General features: G+C 45.6%; 1 long non-coding RNA gene across 1 annotated transcript; it reads left to right on the top strand.

Annotated features, from left to right (window-relative positions):
• Positions 1-3,224: 3,224 nt before the first annotated feature.
• LOC127318651 (uncharacterized) lies at positions 3,225-6,320 on the top strand. The gene is made up of 5 exons (XR_007862047.2): positions 3,225-3,623; positions 3,741-3,783; positions 3,879-4,112; positions 4,174-4,379; positions 6,078-6,320. It is a non-coding gene; the product is annotated as an uncharacterized lncRNA (long non-coding RNA).
• Positions 6,321-20,451: the final 14,131 nt, after the last annotated feature.

Raw genomic sequence — 20,451 nt, 5'->3', positions numbered from 1 at the left:
CTTTTATTTTCTTTTGTTTCACCTTTGATTTGATTGGTTAAGTACTAGGTAGTGTTTATTAATGTTTTAGAATCATCTAAACAAGGTAGAAGGGCTTAGGGTAAAGTTTTACAAAAATAGCCATAGGCACATATATGAGGCTATTTACATTTCCTCTTTGTTCTTATATGTCCCACTTTGATCCAAATGACCATGGCTTAGGGTTTAGTGGAGTCTAACAATGGTTCACCACCATTTAGAAAAGTAGGAAGGGTATTGGTCAAGATTTGCACACTAGGGCTATATGCCCACATATGTCTTTTTATTTTATTTTAGTTTCTTCATATTTGATCCACTTTGGTTTTAAGAAGGTTAGGGTTTTAGGGTTTTGGAAATATGTTCAATGCAATAAACAAACAATCATGGAAAAAACATAAGGATTAGGTATGAGCACTATGCATAGCATCATATGTAATAAAAGATTTTGTTGGTTCTCATTTTTGGAAAAAAGGAAATTCATTTTTTCTTCTTTGTTTAAAAAATTTGGGATGTTACAGCACCGGAGGAAAGCACCAAGACCATCACGCCGTGTCTCCAAACGCGAAACTCCCAACAGAGGAACGACGTCGAGGATGCCGCCATCGCGCCAATCCGAAGGACCTAGGCTTTCGTCCGGAGACAGCAACCAAAACAGGTAAGAGCGCGGGAGACACCGACACACCCCAGCGACGCCTCCAATGAGAGACACGACACCCATGGGCGCCGTCGCCGTCGGCCCAACAAGTCAGGCAAGTCTTTCGACCGTGTTTTCGCTTGACTCCGCGCCTCCGAGCTTTGGGGCAATCCTGTCCATGGAGAAACACACCGCCGCCACCGCAGGTCCTTGACATCATCGTCGCAAAAAGCTATGGTCTCCGGCACGACGACACGAACCACAAGCTCCAGCCTTCGCAAGAACACGCAGCATACTCCCCACCACCTCCGGCAAGAGCCAGGCCGTCTTCGGCACACCCACTCCAGACACAACCAACAGACAATCCGGCCCAAGAAACCCAAATATGGCCAGATAGGCCCAGATTGAGCCCGCCCGACCTCCATCTCTCACGCCGGCGCAACCAGGAGGCATCACGGCTCGGCAGACGGTCGATGCACCAGGGCACTCCGCCCTAGCCAGGCGTCCTCCGCGCCGCCGTCCCCAAGACCGGAGCTTGCGCCTCCGCATCCCGGCCACCCCGCCGTGCCACGCCGACACCACCGGGAACTAGGTGCTCGTCCCCAGCATAGGAGCGGCGGTCGATGCACCAGGGCACTCCACCCTGGCCACGCTTCCTCCGCACCACCTCCCCTAAGATGGGCACCAGCGCCGCTGCCACCCGGCAGCCCCGCCGCGCTCTCTCTCTCTCCCCTCCTTGCTGCCTGCTAGATTGAGGAATAAAGCTCATCGTCGGCTCCTCCGTGCGTTGTCGACGACCTCCGGGAACCACGCCACCGACTGCTCCACTCCACCGCCTCGCAGCTCCGGTGACGTCCCGCCTCTGCGCGAAGGGGGGCCCATCGGGGGTGCGCCTCCACCACCCGCCGCCTTTGACGGCCCAGCGAGGTCGCCACCGCCGGCCTCAGAGACGGCAGTGACCGGGGGAGGGAGATCTGGCACCGCCGATGCTTTTTAGGGTTAGAACTCCGGAGCCGCTCGCGCGAGCGGCCCGGGAGGAGAGGAACAAGTTTTTTTTCTTAATGGATGCTTCGTATGATTTCCACGCTAGATAAACCAGTCATTCCACTAATACAACATGGAGAAAAGACAAAGATACAAAACCAAATTAAGAAATTACAATCTCATCCTCTAAGAGCTCTAAGGGCATCTCCAACCGCGCGACCCAAACGGACGCGCTGGGCCGTCTGGTTTGGGCCGTTTGGGTGGCCGAGCGGACACGCGGATAGCGGCCCGCGTCCGCGTGTCCGTTTGGGTCGCGCGCTGCGCCCAACGCGCGGACGCATCGCATAACCGTAGAAACACGAAAACAAACAAAAAAATGCGAATTTAAACGAAATTTCATTGAACATATGCCCTATTTTGGGCAAATTTGTACATAGCCCTATTTTGGGCAAATAAAACTAAAAAAAGAAGCCCCTATATGGGCTTTTAAATTTAAACTAATATTAAAAACCCTCTATTAGGGTTTGGTCGGCGGCGCGGTGGCCGCCGGTGCGCCGCCTAGCCCCTGTGGGCGTCGTCGGCGACGTCATCGTCGTGGTCCCCGGGCGGCGAGGCGCTGTTGTGGCTCGACCGCGCCGGGGACTCCGGCGACGGAGACCACAGGGCCTCCTCCCACGGCGAGTGGGGGTCCGGAGCCACCCGAGGCTGCGGCGGCGCACGGAGCAGCGCCTCCTCCCCGAGGTGTCGCTCCCTCTCCCGCTGGCGCGGCGTCGGCCTCCGGCGCCGCCGCCGCTCCGCGCGGCGCCGTCCTCCCCGCCGCTGCTCCCCGGCGGCGCTCCTCGCCGGCGCGGCGCCCGGCCTCCTCCCGCCGCGCCGCCTCCTCCTCCTCCCGTCGCGCCCGGAGGGCCCGGGCGAGAGCTCCCGGCCCTCCGCCTCCTCGACCTCCCGCCGGCCACCTCCTCCATCTCGGAGGTGCGAATGGCCGCATGGAGGTGCGGCCATTTCGCCTCCTCCTCCGCCGCCGAGATCATGAGCGCGGCGCGGAGGTCCGGGTCCTCCTCCGAGGACTCCGGCTTCGGCTCGAGGAGGAGAGGCGGCGGTTGCGGCAATGCCGCACCGCCGCGGGCGGCCTCTCCGATGTGGAGGCCGCCTCGGTTTCTTCCTGCAGCCCGCAGCGCCGGCGGACGACGGCGGCTGCTGCTCGCCTCGTCGTCGTTGGCTCCGGAAGCGAACCGTCGCTTCGGGGCCATGGCGGCGGTTTCGCTGCGGGAGTGGAGTGGGGACTGGAGTGGAGGGCCAGATCCCCTCCAGTCCCCATTTAATAGTCGCGGTTCCGGACGCCGCGGCCGTCCGCTTTTGCGGTGCGTCCCCGCGCTGGGCCGCGTTTTTGTCCGACTCGACCCAAACGGACACGCGGGCGCGATTTGAGTCGCGCGGTTGGAGATGCCCTAAGCTCCCAGGGTTTGGAGCACTTCCGGTTGATCTGCCTATCCCTTTTGCGGGCCCCACAGTAGGGAAGGATACGGTCATGTTACGTAGTATAGTATTTTGGTGATTGTGTCAGCCCCTACTTCTCCAGCACCTCACCGCCTCCCCGTGCGCCTCGGAGTGTCGGGCAGCAGACGCGGCCGCTTCGCAGCTTCACGCCTCCACCCCTCTCTCGCGCTCGCCTCTCCAGGGACGGCGACTTCTCCGGCGACTGGCCACTGCATCCTCCCACGCTACCAGATCGACGGCCACCCCATCCTCCTCGCTCTTCCTCGCGCGCCTCCGCAGATCTACGCGGAAGCCGACCCGGCCGCTCGCCCCTACCGCTATGCCTTCCTACCCCGGTGAGCATGGTCCGGAACGCACGCTTCTGCATTGTGCTTACCGAGTTGGTCGCCGCCCTGCAGCAACTCCCATCACCGATCCCCCTGCTCCATCGTGCTTGACACACAGCTCATGCTAGGGCTCCCAACCCCTACCGGTGGTGGGTATTCTTCAGGTCACACCATCAGCAACACGGGCTATTTCCAGTTGATCTTGCATAGGTACATCACGGATTTGGGATTTCGATTGAACAATCTATGCTGATGAAAGTTCTATTTGTGCAATTCTGCAGTTTTTGTTGTGGAGTTGTTGATGAAATTTCAAGCAGGCTATAGGTGAGAATAAATAAATAAAATTTGTGTTTCAGTTAATCTAATTTTCTAAACTTCGCACTATTCAATGTTAACAAGTTATTAATTCTCACCTTCAGTTAAGGGGATTGATTTTGCCCGTGCCTCCATACCTGCGCCATGAGTCATTGTTTGGGGATTTCCAGCTGTGGTAAACCGGTTGGCTCTGTAGGTGATGTGTTGATCATGGGGTGCCTCCTAACCCCCTGTAGAAACGAATCTGAACACTAAAACCTGGTCCTCAAGGATGTTGTACTCACTCCATTGCTTTCAATGGAGGAACCCTGTCTGACACGCTTCCGTCTGCTCTTATGGTAGGCATTCCGGTAGTACTATATGCTCCTTGAAATAGAGCTAATCGTCTCCAGTATGCAGAGGAGCCGCGGGCATGTTCCGAGAGGGATCGATAGATGGATTCGTCAAGCAATGACAATGCAGCTCCAGCCTATATGCTGACAAACCTGGTTGATGCAACCACGACATTCCAGATCGTCGACATTCAGCGGTATATGATGGAGTCCATCCCAATAATTTTGCAGCCATCTGGCCCAAGCGATGGCTTGCACATCTTCCCCCGAGGGGTAAGAAATTTCCTACCAGGATTTTTCTTCTTTTGTGTTTTCCATTATACCTGAAATTAGTATAAGCCGTTTCTCTGTTTTGCCATCCTTCTGCTTCTAGATAACACTTTTAACGAGGTTGCGATGCCATTCTGCTCCTATCCTTTTAAACCATGGGTTTAGGAGGCTATTGGTAAACCACACTGCAAACCTGTTTGCAGACTGAATTATTAAAGCCGTCTCACCATAAATACTGATATATGTGCACAATCCTAAATGTACTGAAAAAACATCTTGTCTCTTTGGTTAATGTTGTAAGTCTATATAATTAGATTACCATCCCTAACCCAATTTTGAAAAACGCTTGCTGGTTTGATGAACCACATTGACAAGACACACAGACTGAAAAACGGTTGCTGGTTTGATCCATCTAATTTGCCCGATAGAATAGTCGTTCATCATACTTGCTAAAATCAGTTTAGACTGATCATCTCAAATTACTTGAAAAGAACATTCCACAGTTGCCATCCTTTTGTGAATAATATTCTTTCGTGAATGTATGCCCTGTGCTGCACCTTAGCTGGTTTAGACAAATGGAAAGAATTCCTTCACTGTGTACTACCAACCACTGAAAAGAGTTCCTTCACTGTATACTGCAACCGCTTCTTCCTCTGATGACTGTCCATTTCCCTAAATCGACCCGTTGCTGCATTTATCAATTATGTTAAAACATTTGGCACGTTGGTGATCATATTATAAAAGATTTGGTGTGTTAGTACATCATATTATAGTTGAGCTGAAATTACTCACAGGAGTGCGGTTTTACACACTGCAACTATTTCTAAATATTCTTGTTACAAGTACATCTTAACTTTTCTTAATCTACATTCGCAACTAATAAGTCATCGGGGTATTCTATGGTATATACAACACTCTGCATCTTCAGTTATCGTCTACAACTGTCAATCGAGTACCGCAGAGCTATATCAAAAGAAATGTCTTGCTTGCTCATCAACAGTACAACACCAATGTTAGAATTATATTCGGCCGAAATAAATGCTCACCTGTTGCGGGGCCCAATACATAATGTGATGCAGAATTTTTGTGTTACACTGTAGGTTATTTACTGGGGGTAGTATCAGGTATATGTGAATTCAACTGAGACTGAAGTCATGCAAACATTATCGAGTACTCCAGACCAACATCAAAAGAGATGCCTTGCTTGCTCATCTATAATCATCAACAACAATATTAGAATTCTGTTTTTTTTTTGAAATAAATGCTTACCAGTTGCTAGGCCCAATACAGTATGTGATGCAGAATTTGTGTGTCACATTGTAGGTTATTTACAGGGTTAGTATCAGCTACATGCGAATGCAACTTAGACTGAAGTCATGTACCATGTGGTATACGTGGTGAGCAACTAAACAATTGTTATACAAAGACTGAAGTCATGCAAACATTCATGCTGATAAATGACTATACAGTGCTGAAATGAATTCTGATATCTTCTAGGAGATCTGAGCTCCATTGAAATATGATCATCAGTAAATAAATAGCTGTGAGAAATGTGGTAGTTATCATTTTCCCCTTCTACTAGAATAAATATGTGGATTTTGCCTGCCTAGCTTGTCGGCTTTGTAAAATTTCTTAATATCTCGGTTCAAATATTATAGCACGTCACTGATATATCTGATATCCTACTCCTATATTCAACAGGTTACTTGGACTGCTTGGGTCTTGTTTGATGCCGTGTTGGTCACACCATTATTCCTTTTAAAAACTACGAGAGAACGCTATACTTATTGGTGTTTAGCAAATTATTGTTAAGAACTTCATGTATATGACTTTTCAGGAGTCGGTCTATTGTTTGCTTTGCATTTTTTTATTATCGGAGTTTAATTTTGTATACACATTCACTATTTTGTTTCCACTCTGTTTCTAGCGGGTGTAGTACTTGCCAATGGGACAGGTTTTATTTGTACATAAATATAAATCGATTAGTGAGGTTATGCTTACACCATCTACTCCCTCCGGTTCATATTAATTGACTCTAATATGGGTGTATCTAGACATATTTTAGTTGTAGATACATCCATATTGAAGTCAATTAATATGAATCGGAGGGAGTATCTAATATCACACGCGAAAAATTTACCGATAATAAAAAAAGGCGCGACAAGGCGCGCCAGGTCCTTCTAGTTCTCATTAAAACAGACCATCCATGTTTAACTCGGACAGTCCCATCACTCCCACAGGATAAGATGCATATGCCCTCCATATAGCTGATCCTCGTCAATAAACTTGACCTTCTTAGCTGAAGGCTGAAAGCCGACCTGTGCAAACGATAAAACATTAGCAAAGATGTGCCAGTTAGAAAATAGTAAGAGCCAAAGTACTACTCCATTATGAGTTGTTTATCATTTACAAATAACTAGCATGGTGGCCCGTGCATACTGCACGGCTAGACTTTCTTCAGTTCTATTGATAAAATTGGATTTTCAATTTGTTCGTCTTCACAAAATGAATTACTTTTAATTGTACTTCAGTGTTATTATATTTTGGATAAAGATACTCCTATATTATAAGCAACATCATTTCAGTTGCGATTGATCATCCTATTTTTCTTCTGTTTCCAATGGCAACACTGCCATGGTCATGTTATGTGAGTATGAAATATATATAATTACTGTAAGTGTATAGATATACCTTACCTCAAACGAACAAAGATCCAATTGGAAGGATAAACGCTTTGCGCAAATCTGAAATTTTCCATTTCTTGTACCTTTTTGACCTATACTATGGCATAGAAAATGGGTACACTCTATCGGGACTTTAATTCAGAATACTTTTTGAAATATGTTTTCTTCTACCACTACCATCCGTCCATATTTATGTATCCCAAATCTTTACACTCTCCTTCAAAACTATAATTTTACCATCGCAACTAAAATATACATGCTGGCTAATTAATCTATCATCCATTATGTCATATTTGGTGCTTGACTCAGATTAAATTTTCAATTGCTCTGTATAATTATATTTGAACTGTATTTCAGATCGTGGTTCATTAGTGATGGAGAGTCGCAATAATGTAGATATATTCAACATACACAATATTTTCAATTTCTAAGATTCAATACTAATGATAGAAAATCTGAAGTAATTTGCAGCTTTTAGTATATACCAGTATGCTCCACTGAGATGATCCAAAAATAAATAAAATACGTCCAAAAACACCATAGCCCAAAAAAACAAATTTATATGAAGATACCTGCAAAAAAATGTGTTAACTACTTGTATAGATTAAAAATAATTACTCCCTGATGACAATTCAGTATATGGAAAATAGTGCCGAAGAGAAGAGACAAATACATATCACAGTAAGGAAACCATATAATATTGTTTCTTAGAGAATGGGTGATGATCTTTGGCGGAAGTGAATCTCCTAAATAACTCGTATAGAACCTCCAAATATTCTCTATTTACATTCTGTCATGTTTTCGTGTGTTTTGCGGCCGTATCATCGACAATACTTCAATTCCAAGTGAGGCCCAACCTCAAACATATAAGATGGACGACTCCAGCGTGATTACATACGATGGACGGCGCTGAAGGATAGGTGCTAACCACGCCAACACCGAAAGGAAGTAAAACATGGTACTACGTCACTGAAATAGGCTACGCAGATAAATACTCCTAACTTCATTGGTTATAACATGAAGTATTCGCCAATTTTGTTGTATAAGATTTTGCAAAATTCAAATGGTTCATCCATTTTTTCATTATCATCAAAAGTAGTTATGCACACCATTGCAAAAAGCACTCTGGGTAAATCTGAAAGTACGTGCAGTATACAAACCTGAGCGTCATCTACTTAATAGTAGTCTAATGGTGGCATGGTAATGTCCCAATTGGGTTCTCCATATCATCTAAATTCATGGACTATTTACCTGAACTTGCTTCATTGGTGTCGAATGCATGACCATCCTTCTGAATTAACTAATCATAGTGACCGCATACCTGAAACAAAAGGGGGAAACAGCCAAAGGAATGGTGGAGGGCCAAGAAAAGAGTACTTTCTACCAGGTATAAGAAATAGCATCACAAATTACTACGTGGAATTGAAAACAAAATCCATAATAGAAGATGTGAATTTAATTCAGAAGATATCAATTTTCTATTCTGGAGGGGAAAGAAGTAGAAACTAATAAGCACTCTATATTTTCTATATCTATCATGCAATGTAAGGAGAAGGATTTTTTGTTCGGAGGGAGCCCATCTAATACATTACGAATTCTCCCTCTGATCCATAAAAAGCGTTGGGAGGTTAGTTCAAAATTTTCCTTACTATGAATCGCACGAAATAATTAAGATGCTAACATGTTTCTCTCTGAACAAATTAAACCATGCCAATATCGAAAGCAAGTGTAAAAAGCGCTCTCGGTAAATCTATGCGCAGTGTACAAACCTGAGCATGATCTACTTAATAGTTACATAGTGCCATGCGAATTGGGTTCTCCATATTATCTAAATTCATAGACTATCTGAACTTGCTTCATTGCTGTAGAAAACATGGTCCTCCTCCTTCTGGATTAACTAATTATAGTGACCCCATACCTAAAATAAAAAGAAAAAATATCGTATATTAGCTTTGGTGACCAACACCTAGGTTCTTCTATTGCTATACATCAATTACTCTCTTTGACAGACTCTTGCATATCCACAACAGACAATTTAATGTACACAGATTATTGCCTGGGGTGGTTAGATGTAGGAAGTTTTGGACGCCGTCGAGGCACTAAAATACTGAATAGCTGCATCTCGAGTCCGCCACAGTTTTCCTCGCGGCAGGCTCATGTAAGGCGTCGGCCACCAAATATGCTAAAAGCACCGGCACACCTCTTCCTCTTCTGAATAAAAAAATGTGGGATATCTCTGTACTGGAATATACTTCCTGGATTGCGATATGGCTAGAACTTGAAAGTAAGATTCAGTGGTAGATGGGATCGTACCTTGTAATAGATATAAAGTATTTGTAAAATTGAAAAAATCGTAAAAGTTTCAGATATTTACTGATTATCATAAATAGCAGGTATGCACAACATTGTAAAACACAATCACTCAATCTGAAACTAACTTCGGTGTACAAACCTGAGTATCTACTTAATATATAGTTTGAACTATTGAAGGATAAAGCGCCAATTGCTCCAGATACCATGCCAATGGTGGATCGGAATGATCCAATTGGGTTTTCCATAACATATAATTTCATGTCGAATATCTAAAGTTATTCCGTCCTATGGAAAACATGGCCCTCCCTTTTCTCTGATATGAACTAATGATAGTAATCATATACCTGAAACAAAAGGAAAAAAGTAGTATTAGCTTAATAAGTAATTAAAACATGTGTGATTCTATTTCTAGAAAACATGTAGTCGCACCTTCTGAAAACTGACCTTGCCATACGCGGCTCTCGCAATCAAAGCCTAGAACAGGCAGGAAAAGAATTATAAGCACAAATAGATTTATTCAACTCAAACCCATAACAATCTAGAGTCATGTCTGTGTGGTTAAAACCGCACCGGCGTCCCTGCATTTAGATCAATCTAACATAGGGAAAACATAGACAGCAGAATAACGTGCTAGCTTTCTTCTTATGGAATATGCATGGATCGATCCCTGCTATGTCTAGGCACCGGCCAGAATAACGTGCTTGCTTTCTGTAGGGAAGGCGCCATAAACAATCTACACAGCACAAAGAAGACACCGAGAAGAAGATAACTGTACCAGGGACTGAGGGGCAGAGGGGAGAATGGGAGGCGACTGAAGATCCCGCGGAGCTGTGCCGTACCGGCGGCGCTGGCGGCCGCAGATCAGAAAAAGAGCCGACGGATGATCATGTGGAGCAGTGTGGATCAGCGGCAATAACGGCCTCAGAAAAGGCGGTGGCAGATCAGACTTGCACCCGGGCTATTGAACCCTAGAACATGAGTTGTTTTCGTGTCTGTCTTGTACATGGAGTAGACGTAGTGGACATTCTGTATACGCGGATGGAAATCAACACCGGGATTCATCTTGGCCGTCGTTCTTTACTTGCTAATTGACATCTAATCTAAAGCGTTGTTTGTCTGTTGTCTTAATAATATAATAGATATCTCCATTTCACAGATTCTTTTTTGATAAAAGGAATATATTAATATCGAGAGATACCAATTACACCTAACCTCTCCAAACACAATACCCTAATGGTAGTACGGATGCATACAACCAAACAAAGAGAAAGAAAACTAAGAAATAAAAAGTCCCCCTACGATATTTCAACCTTAGCAGCAACAATACATCCACCACAAAGAAATCACATGAACTCTAGGCTCTCCAAAAGCGATGCCTCCAAGAAGAGAACAATGCAGAAGCATCATCGTCGCGGGATCAAAAGATGTTAGGTTTTCACTCTAAAGATAGTCCCCACTCTCAAAACAATGCCTTCAACAAGGTCATTGCTAGACACAACCAATTAAGGCCAGACTTGGATTTTCACCCTAAAAGGTAAGACTCTGGATTTTCCGTGCTGCCGCCTCCACTTACATACTGCTGCTACGAAAACCTAGAATAGTAAGCAAGTTCCTCAACAACACAAAGACTAGAACCTTCATTGCTAGTCCTCCAATCCGGCATTCATGTTATTCTTCGCCTCTTATTTCACCATGGACCATAATATTATCCGATGGCAACACCGAACAGAGCTTCGTGCCGCTCCCTCCAAAACCAAACAGACGGAATAAAAGCATGGGTGCGCACGACCGAATACCACCCGATCCAGCAAACTCCAGGAAATATGTCACTAGTAGAAAAAGAGGCTTCCATCCACCCCCATTAGTCCCCAAAATATCGAACCGCGACTAAAGGGGTCTTTAGTCGCGGTTCGGGAGGCGACCCACGACCAAAGGTCTGGGCCAAGCGGGCTCGCTCGACAGCTGGGGGACGGGAGGGGCTTTAGTCGCGGTTGTCCAGGCCAACCGCGACTAATGGTGCCCGAAGGCCTTTAGTCGCGGTTGGCCAGGCCAACCGGGACTAAAGGCCCACCCCTATATATACCATTCAGCACACACACTTAGCCATTTGGTTGGTGCCACTTCTCTTCACAATCTTCACAAGTGGGTGGTGGGTTTGCTTTTGGTTCATCTTATGCACACAAGGTGTTCGATGAAATGCCCGAGAGAATGAAAGAAACATGATACGAAGTGTCAGAGCCACACTTGAGCTTTCTCATTTATTTTTCCTCCTCGATCGCGGTTAGCAACTTGAACCTTTCATGTATCATTGATAAAATATGCATGTGTGTAGTTCATTGTTTAATTTCTATTATTTCTAGCTAGCTAGTTAGTTTAACAAATGCATGATGGCTAATTATATACTTTATATAATAATAATGCAGATGAATCGGCAATGGATGTACAGTAACCGACTCTCCAGCGAGTTCATTACGGTTTTGAAAGATTTCCTCGTAGTGGCTAATGCGAATAAGCAGGGTGGTTTTGTTATCTGTCCATGTGTTGCCTGTAAGAATTAGAAGGGTTACTCTTCCTCAAGAGAAGTTCACATGCACCTGCTTCGGCACGGTTTCATGCCGAGCTATAATTGTTGGACCAAGCATGGAGAAAGAGGGGTTAGAATGGAAGAATATGAAGAAGGGGATGATATCATCGATGACAACTATCCTGATCATTTCGGTGATATTTTCATGGAGGATGCTGAAGGTGGGGAAGGTGAAGGGGAAGGTGAAGGGGAAGGTGAAGGGGAAGGTGAAGAAGAGGCACGTGATGATCCCGCTGATGATCTTGGTCGGACCATTGTTGATGCACAGAGAGGCTGCGAAACTGAAAAGGAGAGGAAGAATTTGGATCGCATGTTAGAGGATCACAAAAAGTCGTTGTACCCAGGATGCGATAATGGTCTGAAAAAGCTGGGCTGCACACTGGATTTGCTGAAATGGAAGGCACAGGGAGGTCTATCTGACTCGGGATTTGAAAATTTGCTGAAAATGATGAAGAATATGTTTCCAAAGAATAACGAGTTGCCCGCCAGTACGTACGAAGCAAAGAAGGTTGTCTGCCCCTCTAGGTTTAGAGGTTATGAAGATACATGCATGCATTAACGACTACATCCTCTACCGCGGTGAATACGAGAATTTGAATGAATGCCCGGTATGCACTGCATTGCGTTATAAGATCAGAGGCGATGACCCTGGTGACGATGTTGAGGGCGAGAAACCCAGGAAGAGGGTTCCCGCCAAGGTGATGTGGTATGCTCCTATAATACCATGGTTGAAACGTCTGTTCAGGAACAAAGAGCATGCCAAGTTGTTGCGATGGCACAAAGAGGACCGTAAATCGGACGGGGAGTTGAGACACCCCGCTGATGGAACACAATGGAGAAAGATCGACAGAGAGTTCAAAGATTTTGCAGGTGACACAAGGAACATAAGATTTGGTCTAAGTACAGGTGGCATGAATCCTTTTGGCGAGCAGAGCTCTAGCCATAGCACCTGGCCCATGACTCTATGCATCTACAGCCTTCCTCCTTGGTTGTGCATGAAGCGGAAGTTCATTATAATGTCAGTGCTCATCCAAGGTCTGAAGCAACCCGGCAACGACATCGATGTGTACCTAAGGACATTAGTTGATGAAATTTTACAGTTGTGGGGCAGACCTGGTGTACGTGTTTGGGATGAGCACAAAGAAGATGAATTTGACCTACGAGCGTTGCTTTTCGTAACCATCAACGATTGGCCTGCTCTTTGTAACCTTTCGGGATAGATAAATAAGGGATACAATGCATGCACGCACTGCAAGAGAATAATAAACATGGCGGACAAAAAGTTCCAAAACCTGAAGTCTCACGACTGCCACGTGATTATGACGCAATTGCTTCCGATTGCTTTGAGGGGGCTCCTACCGGAAAATGTTCGAGTGTACATTGTGAAGCTATGTGCATTCCTCAATGCAATCTCTCAGAAGGCAATCAATCCAGAGGATCTACCACGGTTACAGAACGATGTGGTTCAATGTCTTGTCAGTTTCGAGTTAGTGTTCCCGCCGTCCTTCTTCAATATTATGACGCACCTCCTGGTTCACCTAGTCGAAGAGATTTCCATTCTCGGTCCTGTATTTCTACACAATATGTTCCCCTTTGAGAGGTTCATTGGAGTATTAAAGAAATATCTGCGTAACCGTGCTAGGCCAGAAGGAAGCATCGCCAAGGGCTATGGAAATGAGGAGGTAATTGAGTTTTGTGTTGACTATGTTCCTGACCTTAAGCCGATTGGTCTTCCTCAATCGCGGCACGAGGGGAGACTAAGTGGAAAAGGCACGATCGGAAGGAAATCAACGATATGTATGGACGGCCGTTCTATGACTGAAGCACACCACACAGTTCTGACCAATTCTAGCTTGGTGGCTCCGTACTTCGAGAAACACAAGAATATTGTACGCTCGGACAACCCGGGAAAGCCTGAATCCTGGATTAGAAAGGCCGACATGGAGACTTTCGGCAGTTGGTTGCGAAATCATTAAATGAATGACAATGATGTTGGAGATCACCTGTACATGTTGGCCAAGACACCATCTTCGACTATAACGACTTTCCAAGGGTACGAGATAAATGGAAATACGGATGAGGGAAGACAGATGAGGGAAGAAATTGGATTTTTATGAATTTTTTGATAAATTATTTCTATTTTTAAGATTTTGAAATGAATTAGTTTATTTTTCTGAATTTTTTGATATATTATTTGTATTTTTAATATTTTGAAATGAATAAGTTCTATTTTTCTGAATTTTTTGATATATTATTTGTATTTTTAACATTTTGAAATGAATTAGTTTTATTTTCTGAATTTTTTGTTATATTATTTGTATTTTTAACATTTTGAAATGAATTAGTTTATTTTTATGAATTTTTTGATATATTATCTGTATTTTTAACATTTTCCGCGGGAAACAAAATTCCGGCGAAAGAAACCCTTTAGTCGCGGTTCGTGTCACTAACCGCGACTAAAGGTCGCCGCTATAAATTCGCGCGGCGAACCGCCGATCTGTATCGATAAATTCTTCTTCTTCTGTCGCGCGCCCCGGAGACCTCTCACGCCGCCGCCCCGCAGAGACGACATCCGCCACGCCGTCAGGCCGCCTGTGTACGTCGTTGCCGCCATCGCGCGCCTCGCCCTCGTCGTCTCCCCCTTCCGTCGCGCGTGCCTCGCCGCCGGCCCTCGTCGCCCTCCTCTCTGCCGCGTGCCGGCCCTCGTCGCCTCCTCGATTGGTCGCCTCGCCGGCGGCCAACGCCCTCTCGCTGCACGCCATCCTCGCCGCCGCCCTCCTGGCGCCGCGCGCCGCGCGCCCTTCGCGCGCCAGAGAGAAAGAGAAAGTGAGGGAGAAAACAAAGAGGAGAGAGAGGGCGCCGACAGGCCCGGCCAATTTTTTTTTGTTTTTTTTAATTTGAACTAAATTAAAACTTAAACTAAAATATAAGTTAAACTTCAATTATAACTTATAATAAACTAAAATTATATAATTAACTTAAACTAAATTTGTATTAAAACTAAAACTAATAAAAATTGACTTAATATAATAAAAAATTGACTTAAAAAATCACTTTTTTACTTAACAAAAAATTAAAGTAACTAAAATTTTGACTTAATAAAATTAAAACTTAACAATTTTGACTTAAATTTTTTGACTTAATAAAATTAAAACTTAACAATTTTTTGGGATCGAGAGGGGGCGGCGAGGGAGGCCCCTATGTGTGTTGTCCTCGGCACCGCCACCGCCCTTTCGCCACCGCCCCCCTTCTTTACTTAATTAATTAGTTTTTACTACATGTTTTCAGGAGTGACATATGGCGGACGATAGAGCCGACCCGATTAGGTGAAACTATGATCCGGAAGCTGAAGAACATCTTTTCGGCATCATAAACGGCGACATTCCTTATGTGCCGGCCGAAGAAGATGAAGAAGAGGATGTCTCTTCTTATCTGAACCTTGACGGTGAAGGTCGTCAACAAGGTGATGATGAAGGAACAAACACTGTCGATGGAGGTCAACCGTCGACAAACGACGATGGAGATATGCAAGTAGCAACCACCTCCGGTGAGGTATATATATACATTGAGCCTCTGGTGATACAAACTTATTGATTTGAATAAATATGTGTACTAACACGACTCTCTTTCTTATTGTAGCCCTTGGCCGGATCGTCAAAAAAATCGAGTATGGCGTCAAAGCGTGGCGCAACCAAGATGATGAAACCAGGAGAAACATATAGCATCGATGTTATCAGTGCAACCGGCAGGCCGCTGCAGCCCGAAAAGCATTATACAAAGTCCATCAACCAATGCGGAGTTGTTGTTAGAGATAATGTCCCGATCACCGTCCAGGAATGGAATGAGCCAAAGAAGGCACGTGTTGGTTTCAGTTTTTTCCACAAGAGAACGAAGAAGGATTACTGGAGAAAGCTTATAGAGCATTTCGTTCTACCTCCGGAATTCAACAAATACGATGAACATGGGAACGAGGTAGAGGGGGGGCGTGAGAGGAGGAGGCTAGTCAAAGAGTTCGCTCTTCAGAAGATGGGCGAAGCATTCCGGACCTAGAAGAAAAATTTACGCCGTGACTTTATCTCCCAGAAAAAGACTTCGGATTTCAATGGACAATATGAGAAAATGAACCCGAATTTGTCAAGCAAAATCAATCGGATCATTTCAAGGCCATATCGGAAAAAATAAGGAAAATGCGGCTAAGAAAGTGTACAATCATATTATGGGGCCAGGAGGATACCGCCTTTTGGAGCCTAAGTGGCAGAAGATGGAGGACGGCCTGAGGGAGCGAGGAATCCCTCTATGTACAGAGGGATGTGACCCAAGGTGACATGGGAGTGTGTTCACCGGAATAAAGCGTTTAAACCCACCCAAGCCCTTATTGAAGCAATGAGAGATGCTCAAGAGGGGAAGATCAAGTTCAACAGAGAGAATGACGCGCTGACAAAATCCCTCGGGAATCGTGAACACCCAGGACGTGTACGAGGCAAAGGCGCCATTCCGTGGTCCGTCGGGTTTTCCCAGGACGATGACCCGTACGGTTACAGAAGCCGTAAGAGAAAGACGGATCGGGATGCAGATTTTATGGGAAAGTTGGCATCGGAACTCCATGAGGTGAAGCAAATGGTGCATGTAGTAGTACAAGAATATCGACAGCTTGGACGCATGAAGATCTCGGAAGCCAGCAGCGGAGAAGCAGCGTGGCTTCCACGGAAGCCCCGCCTGGTGCTAATGCACCCTTGCTGGCCCCGGCTGGTGCTACCTCGGCTGGTGCTAATGCACCGACGATCGAGATTCGTGCACCGGAGCCTCACTACCCCGTGGATGATGTAAAGGAGATGAAAGAATGTGATCTGCATTATCCAGTGGGGGACATATGTTCCACGAAGGTAGCTACCGACAGTGCTTTACCCTGTACACCTGGAGCACTCCACCACAACAACCCCATTGAAGATGGCTATGCTCGTGTCACGGTGGAAGAAATAGTCCAAGGGTTTGAGGACCTGGAGATTGACATTGCTACACCCGAAGGGGAGAGAAGACTTGGAGATGTCAAGCGCCAGTTCATTCTATGGAAAAAGAAGTACATAGTGTTTCCAAGCGAGGCGCCAAGGCTAACAAGTCCACCCCCCCTCCGGTGGTGGTGGTGGTGGCGGTGGTGGTGGTGGTGGTTCACCTACACCTCCTTCACGTCAACCGACGCCGCCCCCCAATCCACCTCCAGCGGGTAAGCAGCCGCCGCCCCCTAGTCCTCCTCCAGCGGGTATGTCGCCCCCCAATCCACCTCCGGCGAAGAAGCAGAAGCAGGAGGGTAGCAAGGCAACCTCCTCCTGGACTATTAACCCTGACCCTTATGTACCTAAGACCACAAAGGTACCGGAGCCATCACTGAAGCCTCTCCTCCCAAGGCCTTGGGAACTAAGTGAAGAGGAAAACAACTTGGCTGCGGCTGGTCAGTATGAGAAATGGAAGGCGGATATGAAGGCGAAAAAAGAGCCTGAGCCCAAGCCAGTATTTACTGGGAAGGAAAAGAAGTGGGCTAAGTCATTTTTGACTACACCGTCCCAAGCCGAGAAGAATATGCCTGACGACTATGGATGTGAAATTCGTAGGCAAGCAGAAATATTGGCGAAGAAGAAAGCCTTAGCGAAGAAGGAGAAGATAGCCTTGGAGGAGAAGAAAGAAGAAAGTAAAAAAAGCGGGAAACAAGTTTCCCAGCTCGGGAAACAGAATAAACAATCGATCCCCCCGCTCATAGTGAAAGCCGCCGGTCCGGATGCTATGACATTGTCCTTCAGAGCCGATATGGATAAGGACTTTGAACTAATGGACCCCGCTATCATAGCAGCTGCGGCAGCATAGGGAATGACTGTAGCGGGTGCCAAAGAAAAAGCGTCCCAGATCGGTATGACTCTTCATGCAGCGTTAGGCCTTGAGGAAGCGCCAATGAGTGAGGTAGCATTTACATATGTGCCGAATGGGCCTCTCGTCGAGCCTGCGCAGGAAGAGGATCTACCAGCACAAATGGGAAATCTGCTATGTTGGTACAAGGGTTAAATAAAAAATAAGACCGGCAAAGAATATATTTATGCGGAAGTTAGACATGAGAATCACTTCAAACATTACTATGTAACAGTTCATATGAGTGAATTGTTCCAGCTGTTCAATCTGCGCGAGCTCGACAAATCTATCATCAGTTGCTACGTTCTATTAGTGATATTTTTCTACCTCATCTTTTTCATTGCCTGCACTATATATATTGTCCTAACTATATTGTTGTGTACGCTATTATGCAGAATGAAGATTGGGGAATGCCAAAAAGGAACATCCATGATGTTGGGTACATTGACCCACATATCGTTAATGGATATGTGTTAGAAAGACACCCCCGCGACGTGGAGCAGGACTTGTGGGAGTTTCTTACAAAGCAGCAACTCAAAAGTCAAATTCTATTTCCTTACCATTTTGGGTGAGTGTTTCTGTCTTGAGCATATTTTGTTTTGTTTACTCCATGCATAGTATGTCTAATCGATGAGTTATGCATGACTGTGCATGTATCGTGTCCGCAGGTTCCACTGGATTTTGCTAATAATTGAATTTCACACCTCCAGAGTTCTCATCATGGACTCTCTGAATATGGATCCAAAGCTTTGGGTCAACATGAGAAATATGCTTCTAAAGTAATTATTTCCAATCATTTGCGCTCTATATCGATCGGAACCTTTTGTTCATTTCCTAATATCAAGTAACTAATAACTCCCTTGTTCATTTAATTTTCTTTGCCCTGTAGGGTTTGGAGAGGGTTCTCAGATGAAAAGGTCGGTGAATTCCAAAAAGAGCTAGACTTTAGAAAGTTAGTTAATGTGGATATTCAGCCACCGGGGACCAATCTATGTGGATACTATGTTTGTGAGTTCATCCGGAGATGCACCTTTGAGCGGAAGCCGTCGGATGACAATGTGCGGAGGAATAACTTGCGGAAGACGCTTAGTCCAGAAGCTCGCTTCCGACCAATTCAAGAGGAACTAGCAGGATTTTTGATGAGGGAAGTCCTCCATCCTAAAGGAGAACACTATTACGAGGATGAAGAACTTCTGATCCCGTAACTTGTGTATGGCAACTTGTTCGAAGTTGTATATGGTCATCCGAGATTGAATATATATATATATATATATATTGTATATTCCTCTTGAATTCTTCTTGTTTCTAATTTCAAACTTGTTTGAAATTGTACATTCATATGCATGTATATAGTAGTGTAGAATATGTGTACTGAAACTCCTTGAAAATTAAAATAAAACACAAAATAAAATATAAAAGAAATAAACAATACAAATTAAAAAGAAACCAGATTTAGGGGGGTGGTTAAAACCCTAAACCTGCGGAGGCCTTTAGTCGCGGTTGGCCAGGCGAACCGCGACTAAAGGTCCTCCGCCCCGACGGACGGCTGGCGCCCACGTGGACGGGCCTTTAGTCGCGGTTCGTAAGCAACCGCGATTAAAGGGGGGTCTTTAGTCCCGCATATTTAATCCCGGTTGCGCAACCGGGATTAATGGCAGTTGCGAACCAGGATTAAAGGCCCTTTTTCTACCAGTGTGTGCACTTTTATATTCGCTGGCGGAGCCTTCCGGAACTCAACACTCTGGCCAGATCAAGAATGACAAGCCTCGGGCACTTCTTCATCTTCGCACAAGGGAAACCCTAGGACCACCGCCTTTATTCGCGAGACTGGCAGGCCTCCACGCCGCTCGTCGTCTCCTTGACAGAACCAAAGAGGAAGGAGGTAGTCCAGCGCCAGGCTGCAAGTTAACGACGTCCTAAGGAGAGCCATAGACCACACAACACTGGCCCTGGCTGAACCCATATGGTCAAGATCGGGCCTCACAACCTAGATCGTCCCGACGGTGCAGATCACCGCCGTGCCCACCGAACCCGTGCCGCCAATGTACCGCTGATACGCGTACAACACGCGTCCGTTGGGAACCCCAAGAGGAAGGTGTGATGCGTACAGCAGTAAGTTTTCCCTCAGTAAGAAACCAAGGTTATCGAACCAGTAGGAGTCAAGAAGCACATGAAGGTTGATGGTGGCGGAGTGTAGTGCGGTGCAACACCAGGGATTCCGGCGCCAACGTGGAACCTGCACAACACAATCAAAGTACTTTGCCCCAACCTAACAGTGAGGTTGTCAATCTAACCGGCTTGCTGTAAACAAAGGATTAGATGTATAGTGTGGAAGATGATGTTTGCGAAGAACAGTAAAGAACAATGTTTGCAGTAGATTGTATTCGATGTAAAAGAATGGACCGGGGTCCACAGTTCACTAGTGGTGTCTCTCCAATAAGATATAGGCATGTTGGGTGAACAAATTACAGTTGGGAAATTGACAAATAAAGAGGGCATGACAATGCACATACATATCATGATGAGTAGTGTGAAATTCAATTGGGCATTACGACAAAGTACATAGACCGCTATCCAGCATGCATCTATGCCTAAAAAG

Source organism: Lolium perenne, chromosome 7 (assembly GCF_019359855.2).
Source record: "Lolium perenne isolate Kyuss_39 chromosome 7, Kyuss_2.0, whole genome shotgun sequence".
Classification (NCBI taxonomy): Eukaryota; Viridiplantae; Streptophyta; class Magnoliopsida; order Poales; family Poaceae; genus Lolium; species Lolium perenne.
This window is presented reverse-complemented; position numbering and strand designations above follow the sequence as displayed.